The sequence below is a fragment of the Phocoena sinus genome, chromosome 18 (genome assembly GCF_008692025.1).
Source record: "Phocoena sinus isolate mPhoSin1 chromosome 18, mPhoSin1.pri, whole genome shotgun sequence".
In the NCBI taxonomy this organism is placed as follows: domain Eukaryota; kingdom Metazoa; phylum Chordata; class Mammalia; order Artiodactyla; family Phocoenidae; genus Phocoena; species Phocoena sinus.
Genome location: NC_045780.1, coordinates 33,495,911 through 33,506,655, shown reverse-complemented (window position 1 = coordinate 33,506,655; position 10,745 = coordinate 33,495,911). Strand labels below are relative to the sequence as shown.

Sequence of the window (10,745 nt, the reverse complement as noted above, 5' to 3'; positions counted from 1 at the left end):
TGGTCCTGAGTCTCCAGGAATATGCAAGAGAGATTAATGGTAGAAGTAGGGGTCTTCATCTCCATATGCATCTGACTCCCACAATATTTTTACAGCTTAGTTACCATGTGTGGCTGGTGTGGGAAAGATCTCAGAAAGGCCATGACTAAAGCATTGGAAGAGAGTATCAGGAAGCACACTGACCAAGCCAGTTCTTCACTGTGATGATGGTATTGAAAAGTGTTGGGTGAGTATGAGGAATATAAACCAGAAATGATACAAGATGTGAGAAGACAGAAGGAGGCAACAGATAAGAAACAGAAGGGAGATGTAGACTAATAAAAGGAGGCTTGGTATGGTCTCAATTATGATTTACTACAAGAAATAAATAAGCTATGTCATGTCATTGATTAGCTCATTTATTTTGTCATTCATTTAACAATGATTTATTGAGCTTCTACTATGTTCCATGTAACATTCCAGGTGCTGGGATTCAGCAGCAAGCAGGACATCCAAGAATCTCTGCCCTCACAGAGATGACATTCTGGTAAAGAAAGACATGCAATAAATAAATTATACATATACATACACACTGAAAAGCATTAAATATACAATATGGTATGTTGGTAACATATATGTACACATATGTATGGTTAGGCCACTCAAGATGGCTGCTCTCTTGCTCTGTACATCCCCTGCTTGACCAATGCCTGCCTCACTTACACCCTACTCACCTAACTGACCTTCCTACATACTTGCCCCAGGCCCCAGCTAGTGATTGTTCTTATCAAAGGGGCGGTGAGGGCAGTGCCCCTCTGTTGGTTTCCCTGGTAACCGATGAGCCAACCTGATGTCAATTCCCCTATAACTGGCAATCTCCCCTCCCCTCGGAAGTGAAGACTGCCATGTGCTGCCCACCATCTGCTGCACATGGTGAGTGACGCTCCAGGACCTTGCTTCAGACGTGTAAGATCCCTTTATCCATTAAACCATTGATGTCTCTGTTGCTGACTCTGGGCTCTTTCTTTGGTCTTGAAGTTGGGCAAGCAGAGGCCTTGTGGGCCTGTGGGTTGCAGCCCAACAATATAATATTACTATCTATCATAGAATTTTTTTTTTTTTTGCAGTACGCAGGCCTCTCACTGTCGTGGCCTCTCCCATTGCGGAGCACAGGCTCCGGACGCACAGGCCCAGTGGCCATGGCTCATGGGCCCAGCTGCTCTGCAGCATGTGGGATCTTCCCAGAACAGGGCACGAACCCGTGTCCCCTGCACTGGCAGATGGACTCTCAACCACTGTGCCACCAGGGAAGCCCTTATAGCATTATTATCTAACATAAATCTAACACTTTATATAGCATACATATGTATATGTACATATATTTTTGTATATATAAAAATATATATATATGCACAGATAGTAAAATGTACTATAAAGAAAAATAAATAGGAAAGGAAGATACAGAGTGACAGGAAGTTATACAACTGTATGCAATTGTAAATAAGGTGATTAAGAAAGGCTTTATTGATAAGTTGACCTTTGAGCAAAGATCTAAAGGAGATAATAGAGTAAACAATGAGGATGTTTGGAAGAAGAACTTCCAGGAAGAGGGAACAGCAAAAACACTAGGTGACTCCAATGCAGTGAGCAAAGGGAAGAGTAATAGGAAATGAGTTCAAAGAAGTCAAGGGAGCCTATCCTGTGGGGCACTGTAAAGATTTTGTCTGTTGCTCTGAGGGACAAGGGAGTCATTGGAGGGTTTTGAGCAGAAGAGAACTATGCTCTGACTTACATTTTTAAAGAATTCTGGCTATTCTGTTGAAGAGACTCTTTAGGAGCAAGGGTGGGAGCAGAAAGAGGAGTTAGAAACTGTTATGGTGATTGAGGGGAGGGAGTGAGTGGTGGTGACGGAGATGGTGAGGAGTGGTCAGACTCGAGGCGTATTTTGAGGGTTGAATGAATAGTGTTTGCTGTAAGATTGGACATGGAATGTGGGAGGAAAGAGGGTCAAAGAAGACTGAAGATTTTTGTCGGAACAACTGAAAGTGATGCCGAAAGTCGGCCTCTGTGCCCTGGTGCTGAATCAAATCTTGGAGACAAAAGTTTGGGGTGAAGTAGGAAAGAATAGCTTTATTGCTTTGCCAGGCAAAGGGGGACACAGTGAGCTCATGCCCCCTCAAAACTGTGTGCCCCAACCTAGGAGTATTTGATGAGAAGTTTTTGTTTTGTTTTTTTTTTTTTGGCTGCGTTGGGTCTTTTTAGCTGCATGCGGGCTTTCTCTAGTTGCGGCGAGCGGGGGCTACTCTTCGTTGTGGTGCATGGGCTTCTCATTGTGGTGGCTTCTCTTGTTGTGGAGCACGGGCTCTAGGCCCTCGGGCTTCAGTAGCTGTGGCACACGGGCTCAGTAGTTGTGGCGTACAGACTTAGTTGCTCCGCGGCATGTGGGACCTTCCCGGACCAGGGATCGAACCTGTGTCCCCTGCATTGGCAGGCAGATCCTTAACCACTGCACCACCAGGGAAGTCCCTGATGAGGAGTTTTATAGCAATGGTGCAAGGGTGGGTTTGCTGATAAATATCAGGGTGTGTAAAGAGCCTGCATTCCTTTAATCTGGTCTCAGGTGGTCTCCTGCTGAGTTTCTGTGGTTCTCAAGGTTATAAAACTCAGCAGGACATTCTCTCTGGAATGAAGAATGCTTCATCAAGTAGTTAACATCTTCCATCTGTTGGGGGTTTTAGCTCTGCAGAAGAGCTGGAAGATATTGTTATGTGTATCCCTTGAGGCAGGACCAAGATCCTGTCCCAAGGCTGCACTATTGTTTCTTAACTGCTCTTCCCTTGTCTCTGTATCCCCTCCTTCCCTCATTAGCAACTTTTTGAACCAGCCCTTTGGAACTCAGGGAAGGACATGGAGGCTGAAAGCCTACTCCCTGAACAAGAAACAGGGAACACAGAAAGGCTTTCATGCCCAGGAGCTCCACAGGATCCTTCTCAGTTTCAAAAGCATGAAAAACTGAAAGAGTAACATGGGGAAAACTGCCATAGAAGTGAAACTGCAACCCTCAGATGGTACTTGAACCCACGTCTAGGACTCAAACCCAGCCAAAACTCAGATTGGGACTTGAACCCATGGGCTGAGAATTTTACTCAGCCAAAATGCAGACTGGGACCTATGATCTTTTAACTGAAATCACACACCTGGTCTCAGGACTTAATGAAGCTCAGGTTCTTTATGTCTCCTCACAGAATGAATTCAGCAAGAGCCAAAGTGATTGGTAAGAAGTAGATTTATTGAGAGAGATACACACTCCATAGACAGAGTGTGGCCATCTCAGAAGGTGAGAGACCCCCAAATATGGGGCGATTAGTTTTTATGGGCTGGGTAATTTCATAGGCTAATGAATGGGAGGATTATTCCAACTATTTTGGGGAAGAGGCAGGGATTTCCAGGAGTCGGGTCACTGCTCAGTTTTTGGCCATTTATGGTTGGCCTTGAAACTGTCATGGCACTTGTGGGCATGTCATTTAGCACATGCTAATGTATTACAGTGAGCATATAATGAGGCTCAAGGTCTACTGGAAGTCAAATTTTTGCCCATCTTGGACCTAGTTGGTTCTAACCAGTTTATGTTGTATCCTCAATGGCTATGTCATTCTTTTAAATGCCCCCTTCTCTCCTGTTTCAGAAGCATTTCGAGGCAGGGTGAGGGGAAATAGACTCTGAAGAGTTCGGTTTAGATTGTGTTGAATTTGAGGCATCTATTAGATATCTAAATGTTACCAAACACTAATGGTCAGTGAGGCCAAACACACTGAAACATCAGAGTTTGGAGCAGATATGTCTATTGCACGCCCAAGCAAGGAGAAAGGGTGGCTCATGCTCAAAAACCTCAAACTCCCTGATAATTTGGGGGGAAAAGTTTTATAGGCAAAATTTGGGGTGAGGGCTGCAAGGTGTGTGACTTTCTTCTGATTGGTTGGTGGTGAGGTAACAGGATGATGTTCCAGGAATTTTGTGCTCAGTCTGAAATTACCATCCTCCATCTGGGTGGAGGCCTTAGTTCCTCCAGAAGCACTCAAAAGTATTGTTATGTATATTTCTTGAGGAGGAACTAGAACCCTGCCCCAAGGCTGCAGTATTGTTTGTTGACTGCTCCTCCTTGTTTCTGCATTCTCTCCCTTCCCTGATCAACAACTGTTTGAATGAGCCCTTTGGAACTAGGGGAAGATCAAGGAGGCTGAATGAAGCCTATTTTGTACAAACAAGAAACTGGGAACATCGAAAGGTCTCCCTGCCCCAAACAGGGTCCTTCTGGGTTTCATAAGGGTCATAATATTGCTACCCCAAATCTGGGTGTGCCTCTTGGTGGGTGTCAAGCCAAAAGACACAACCAAGCCAAAGATGGGGAGAAGGAAGGATGTATTATGTGCAGCAAGTAAGGGGAACACTGGGGATCTTTCCCAAAGCTGTGTCTCCCTGAACAGCAAAGTTGGGGAAGTTTTAAGCTAAGGGCACATGGGTATTCATGAAGGGGCTTGAGCAGAGGAGAAATCAGCATAGAATTGGAGCAAATGTTGACATAGTCCAAGCTTTAGTTGATTGAAGTCACAAAGGCCAGAAAGGGTCAACATCATCATTCCTAAGGTTCGACCAGTCTGGGGTCTCAGCAAGTAGTTACCATCCTCCACCTGGGTGGGGCCTTAGTTCCTGCAGAACTCAAAGATATGTATTAGATTGTGATGCACATCCCTTGAGGAGGAACTAGGACTCTGTTTTATATCACTGAACCATTGTTTCGTGACTGCTTCTCCTTTGTTCCTGCATTCTCTTAAGATCATTGATTACTGAGACCTGTTCAAAGGCAAGCATTGTGGCCAGGCTTAGATCACAAAATGACTTAGGCCAAAAATGGCTTCTCTTATGTTAGGAAAACCATTCCTGGTTCTTTCTCAGGGGACCTACTAACCTAGACAGAATAACCTACTATTACAAAATGATAGTATTCATTCCAGAGCCAGGTCCACAAACATTTTCATATATTCATAATTTTTAAGCCCCCTCTAATTATTGCTTATATGGTTATATAAATATCTGGTGGTTTAAAATTAACTTCATTTTCATGTTAGCCCATAAGTTAACATATTCTTTTCCCAAATGAATAGGAATTATAACAACTGTCTGCAAAGAGTGTTTACAAGAATAAGAAAAGGTAGAATTTGATCCAACTTACTTTTCATACTAATCACATAATTTGGAAATCTTTGCATTAAAAAAACACACACACACACATTCTTCCATTCTGATTAATGCTGATTTCACTTCCAGAGTCATCTGTGTTGTCAAGACTATGGAAATTGAAAGCTATCGATCCCAGTTTATCCACATGTACTTGAGAAATAAAATCTGGCTCATTTCTAACTTTTTTTTAAATTCATGAGCTTATATCTGGCGTTCAGTCATGCAGGACTGTAATTTGTTACTCTTATATTCTCTTCATTTTAAAGTCAGCTTATTTGACTCTCTGGTGTCAGAACAAATGTGTCCAGAGTTCCAAAGCATGTACATCATCCCTTTCATTTCACAGAGTCCCAGAGAAGTCTAGATATGAAGCTACTAAGAAAACGGATTGTGCTGACCCCAGGCCAGTGGGTCATGGTAACCCTCATGCCCATGGATCACAGACAAATGGATCTGTAAAGCAGAAATACAATTATATTCATGTCATTATTTCTGTGATTCAACAGATTTAACTTGGCATTTTATCACATTTTCATTTGTTTCAACAGCCTTTAGGTAAATAACAGAAGAACCTTGGATTTCAATTAGCAGGAGAAATTCTTAGATGGCAAAAAGAATGAAGAGAGAAATAAGGGAAGGATGCAGTTCAGGATAAGGATAGAATATTTTTAAAAGAAAAGAATGAAGGAAGGGGGGACAGAAGGAGGGAGGGAGGGAGAGAGGGTGGAAGGGAGTGAGGGAGGAAGGAAGGAAGGAAACCAAGGACTCCTCCAAAACCAGCTTTGTGTTTATTACATTTTCCCATTTTTTTGCTGCCTCTCATTTCCTAGCCACTACTGTGCTACGTAGTTTTCAGACTCTGACTAGGCTGACTTTGTGATTTCTGTCCATTTAATCATTCCCTTTTTTTCCTATTAACCCTCCGAAAGCTTTGAAACAGATATGTTTGCCTATTGACCTAAACATAACATTTTGATCTAAGCAAAAATCCAGAGTGAATAGCTGATTATACAATTAACAGCATACACCAAATTAACCTCAAGATTACCAGGGGTTCCTTCCCAACCTCCGAAAGAAGAAACAGGTTCCTCCTAGTCAGCAAGAACAGCAATAAATCTGCAATCTTATGCTTGGGCTGCTATATGAGAATAAAACGTGTTTGAACAGGGAAGGCTGCAGACTGGTATTGTTAAACTAAATTATCCAGGTAATTGCACAGTTCTTCATATCATTACGCTATTAGCAGCTTAAGCTAAAGGCTTGTCTGCAATGCTAACTTTTTATTCTGCTTAGGTACAATCATTGAGCTTTCCTATGTTCTTTTTTAGTCACTAGACTTAAAAGTAAGGAAGAAAAAAAAAGCTAGAAAGAAGAAGGAAAGATGAGTGATTTGATCATCACAAACCCCAGAACCCTGTTAAAAGGTATTTGTACTTTAAAAAGTCTTTTTTGCTGAAAGCTTTTTCAGGAGAAATAAATTATACTGACTCTATATAAATAAAAGCAGAAAGAGCAAAGACGAACATGAACATATATTACCAATGCCATTCATCAAATATAGTTGACACTTCAATCTAATCCAGCAAATGAAAACACAGAAGTTTATAGAGTCATAGGAAGTAAGCAATTTAAACAGACCAGGGTATGAGTTCATCTAACAACACAAGAAGGAAGATGTTCCCTTTTCTTTTCTGTTTTTCTCTTTTGCATCCTTCCACTTCTCTCAGATACTGATAGATATCCATGTTTCTTGCAGGGTAAGGTGATCTTCAAATCATATAATTAATAATAGCAGTCCAAATGTTCCTGGACAATCCACCGTCCTTTAATGTCATAAAATAAAAGGACTTTTCATGCATTTCACACCATCATTATGGTGCAAGGTTTCTCTCTCCATAATAAAGTGATACATTTCTTAACTAATTAGGTCACTAATTTTAAATGTGATTCCCAGTAAAAACTCTTGGAGATAATTAATCTTTCTTAAAGTGTGTGAGGTTGTAAAAAACAGTTCCCCAAGCACTGTCACCACCAATCATTAATGGTCTGAATAGGTGAGGAAATACAGAGCTGCAAAAACACATCTCATTTGTTTTTGAAAGAAAACTTCCAAGGCCACTTTATAACCAGAAATCATATCCACGTCATGAAGATGCTGTGGTAAACTTTACAGTTCCAATTAGGAACAGACAGTTTTCAATGCACTGTTCAAACGCTTTGCTAGTCTATATGTGAATACTTCACTAAAACCACTGAACGGTGATGGTGTTCAATATTAATATCACAAATTAAAGATGACATCTGAATGCCTACTATCCAGAATAGTGATCAGAGCTCATGGCAAGGCAATAATCAGCAGCTTAAGCAACTTTCAGGCACCAAGGGGGAAAAAACAAATGTGATGGAACTTGGAAATTGCACTGGTGCATGAAGAACATACCATATTAAAGAGCAACTGCCGATTGACCTGGTGATGAAGTGGAGGATACGCCCATATGCTGCCATAAAGGACATTTGGAAACAGCTTTGAGATTGTCCCCCGAGAGCTCATGACTATTACCTGGTGGATTCCCATTAATTGACAATGTAAACTTGATCTGTAACTATGAAATAAGCTGTCAAAATAACTGCCTGTCTTCCTGGGAGGAAAGAGTTGCCTGAATAATTATCGCGCCCAGCACATTTTCCCGACAGAAATACTGAAGGTTTATGATGTCTGGATTTACCTTAAGTTCTGTAATCATTGCCTTGGAGAAAGAAATGGTTTTCACTTCTCTTTATTCCACGGATAAACTGGATGGGGAAAAATAGGTATGTTAACATGGAAATAGAAATATAAAGTCATAAGAGAGGTAAGACACAATCAATGAAAAGTTTATAATCCCAAGCACGAGGCCCTTTGCCATATGCTAAGGATACTACTCTGGGCCTGCTTCCTTTGGTAAATCATGTTTTACTTATAAAAACCAATCATACAAAGCAAGTAAGGGATTAGGCACTGATGGTCCCAGACATGAGGCCTAAATCCAAGAATCTCCCCAAAGGAAGCTATGAATCTCCCAAGACACTGCTCCCCCATTTCGTCCTTCATGTTGGGAAAACGTCAAGAAGTGAAAGTGAGCACAAATGTAAATAGACATTATTTTCTCATGACAGTGTGTGCTGGGGTCACAAGAACAGACTCTGCGGGAAAGGCTGCTGGAGTTCAAATCCTGGCCCTGCTACCTCCCAGCTCTGTGGCCTTGGGCAGGTTCCTTAATCTCTCTGTGCTTCAGCTTTCCTCTGTAAAATGTGGCTACCTCACAGACCAGGGCCTGCTCTATGTCCTATAGCTACTACCTCTTATTATTGTCTTCCTGAACCTAGAACAGTGTAGGGACATGTTGAGAGAGCAAATAAAGGATCAAAGTTTGTTCTGGCCTCAGTTCATCCTCTCTGTGCTTCAAAAATGAGAAGGGGAATTATTTTTTTAATGTCCAATGGATGAGTTGTTTTTCTTTCTTTTTTAAACTATTATTGTTGGATTCCAAATTCCATTTATTTATTTACATACTTACTTACTTATTTTTGGCCACACTGCAGCATGCGGGGATCTTGGTTCCCTGACCAGGGATCAAACCTGTGCCTCCTGCAGCGGAAGCGCAGAGTCTTAACCACTGATCGCCAGGGAAGTCCCAAGAAGGGGAATTCTGAGGCTCTCTCATGATCGCCTTTGCTGTGTCTACTGGAGAATCCTCATCCTAGCTGCTGAACCTGGACCCAGGCAGGGATGTTCCTCCACAATACCCTTTCCACCTGGGCAGAGACCTGGATGGCTGGCCAGGACCACAGTCACCTCTTCTCCTGCTGCCCTTCTCTGCACTCTGTCTTTCCACGACTCCTCTACTCCCAAGCAGGGGGAGACAGATCCAGCACCATGTGGAAAGTGGGGCCATTCCACCACTGACACCTGTTTCCCCCATGTCCCTTACCACTATGGGAAGCTGGAGTCGTTGGATTCCAAATGGCACCACCTCCCCTGGCTTCCTGGGGAAATTTTCATTAGAATCCTTGTCTCAGAGTCTTCTTCTGGGGAAACCCAAACTAAGACCTTCAGTGGGTGTCTTCTAGTGCTGTCACTAGAGTGTGAAATAGGTTAGGGAACTCCAGCGGTTACACTGGTTTGGGTGTTACAGATACTGTCAGCAGCAACCACAAAGCAGGCACCTGTGAGCAGGTGAACAAAGTAGGAAATGACCATAGACACTGGCATGCTATACTAATCCTCATGACTTTTGTCTGTGGCCTACTCTTTTTCCGAATATTCTTTTGTTCCAAGAGGCTTTCAACTAGGAGTATGAAAAGAAAAGAAACGAGATATGGAAACAGTACCAAGAGAACGCTGCTTTATGCTATAATTGCTTGAGCAGAGAGGCTATGAAGAACAGATGCCATGTCGGGTTGAGATTCTCTCCCCTGCACCTTTTCCAGGAGGCTGACGCAAATGGGAGGATGTGACACGAGAGCAGTGTCCCTGTAATAATAATCTACCATGACTGTACAATCCATAATAGCTGTAATAGAGAAAGCAACAGTAATAAAGGCACATTACCTTGCCTCTGTGAGATCAAACAATGCTCAGATTGATGGAGGGTACACTTTGATGTCTCCTGAAAAGTCCATATTTCTGGATATCGCTGAACTACCAAGGCTTTTCCTAAGGTAAGGTTAAAAAAATAATTGTGGTTTAGGCTTCTATTTCAAAAGGAGAACAAACTGCTATTTAAGTTCTGTGTGAGAACAACAGAGACCCCAAATACAGACAGTGTCTCTGACCCGCTGTGCAGCAGAAGAATAATAAAGCTGGGCCATCCATTAATACCTGCCTTGAATTCAGGAGTAGTTGGAGTGGATAGAATAGGCAGGAGGTATTATCACTTTACAATGGCTACTTTACCACAGATGTACACATGAGCATTCTTCTTGGGGAAAAAGCTCCTATTCTCTAAGACACTTGTCACTCTTCAATTAAAAACATATTTATTGTCAAGGGGTAGTAGAATATTGGTTTCCTTCCACCTGTATCTTGTCTATTGTTGAAAATCTTACATAAAGAAAAAGTTAGATGCCAAGATGAGCTTTTTCTAAGTCCAGAGTGGGGAAATACTGCCACTTAAAAAATACCATTTCTGAAAGAAAGCAGAGGTGTCAGAGACAAAGAGAAAAAGGGGAGATGTGTCAGTCAGTCAATAGTCTTTATTGAACACTCACTGTGGGGGGAGAACACAAAGGGCATAATATACACCGTGCTTGTTCTCCAGGAGCTTGGAACCAGATGGAAGGACAAGCATTAACACGAGGAAACACGCTGAAAGCATACGACTAATTGCAACTTTAGTTGTGTGTGAGTGAATGAGTGTGTATATGTGTGTATGTGTGTGTGTGTGTATTTAAAAGGAGCTTGAAAATAAGACACAGACATAGTAATGAAATCAGAGGATAAACACCATTGAACATAGGAGAAATAATACAAGAATACAAATTATCCT

The 10,745-nt window shown here is 42.0% G+C and overlaps 1 long non-coding RNA gene across 1 annotated transcript; it reads right to left on the bottom strand.

The window, feature by feature from the left end:
- Positions 1-436: 436 nt before the first annotated feature.
- On the bottom strand, positions 437-9,902 carry LOC116742891. Its single transcript, XR_004346619.1, has 4 exons — positions 9,809-9,902; positions 9,589-9,730; positions 7,944-8,010; positions 437-523 (listed from the first exon to the last, which is right to left on the bottom strand). It is a non-coding gene; the product is annotated as an uncharacterized LOC116742891 (long non-coding RNA).
- Positions 9,903-10,745: the final 843 nt, after the last annotated feature.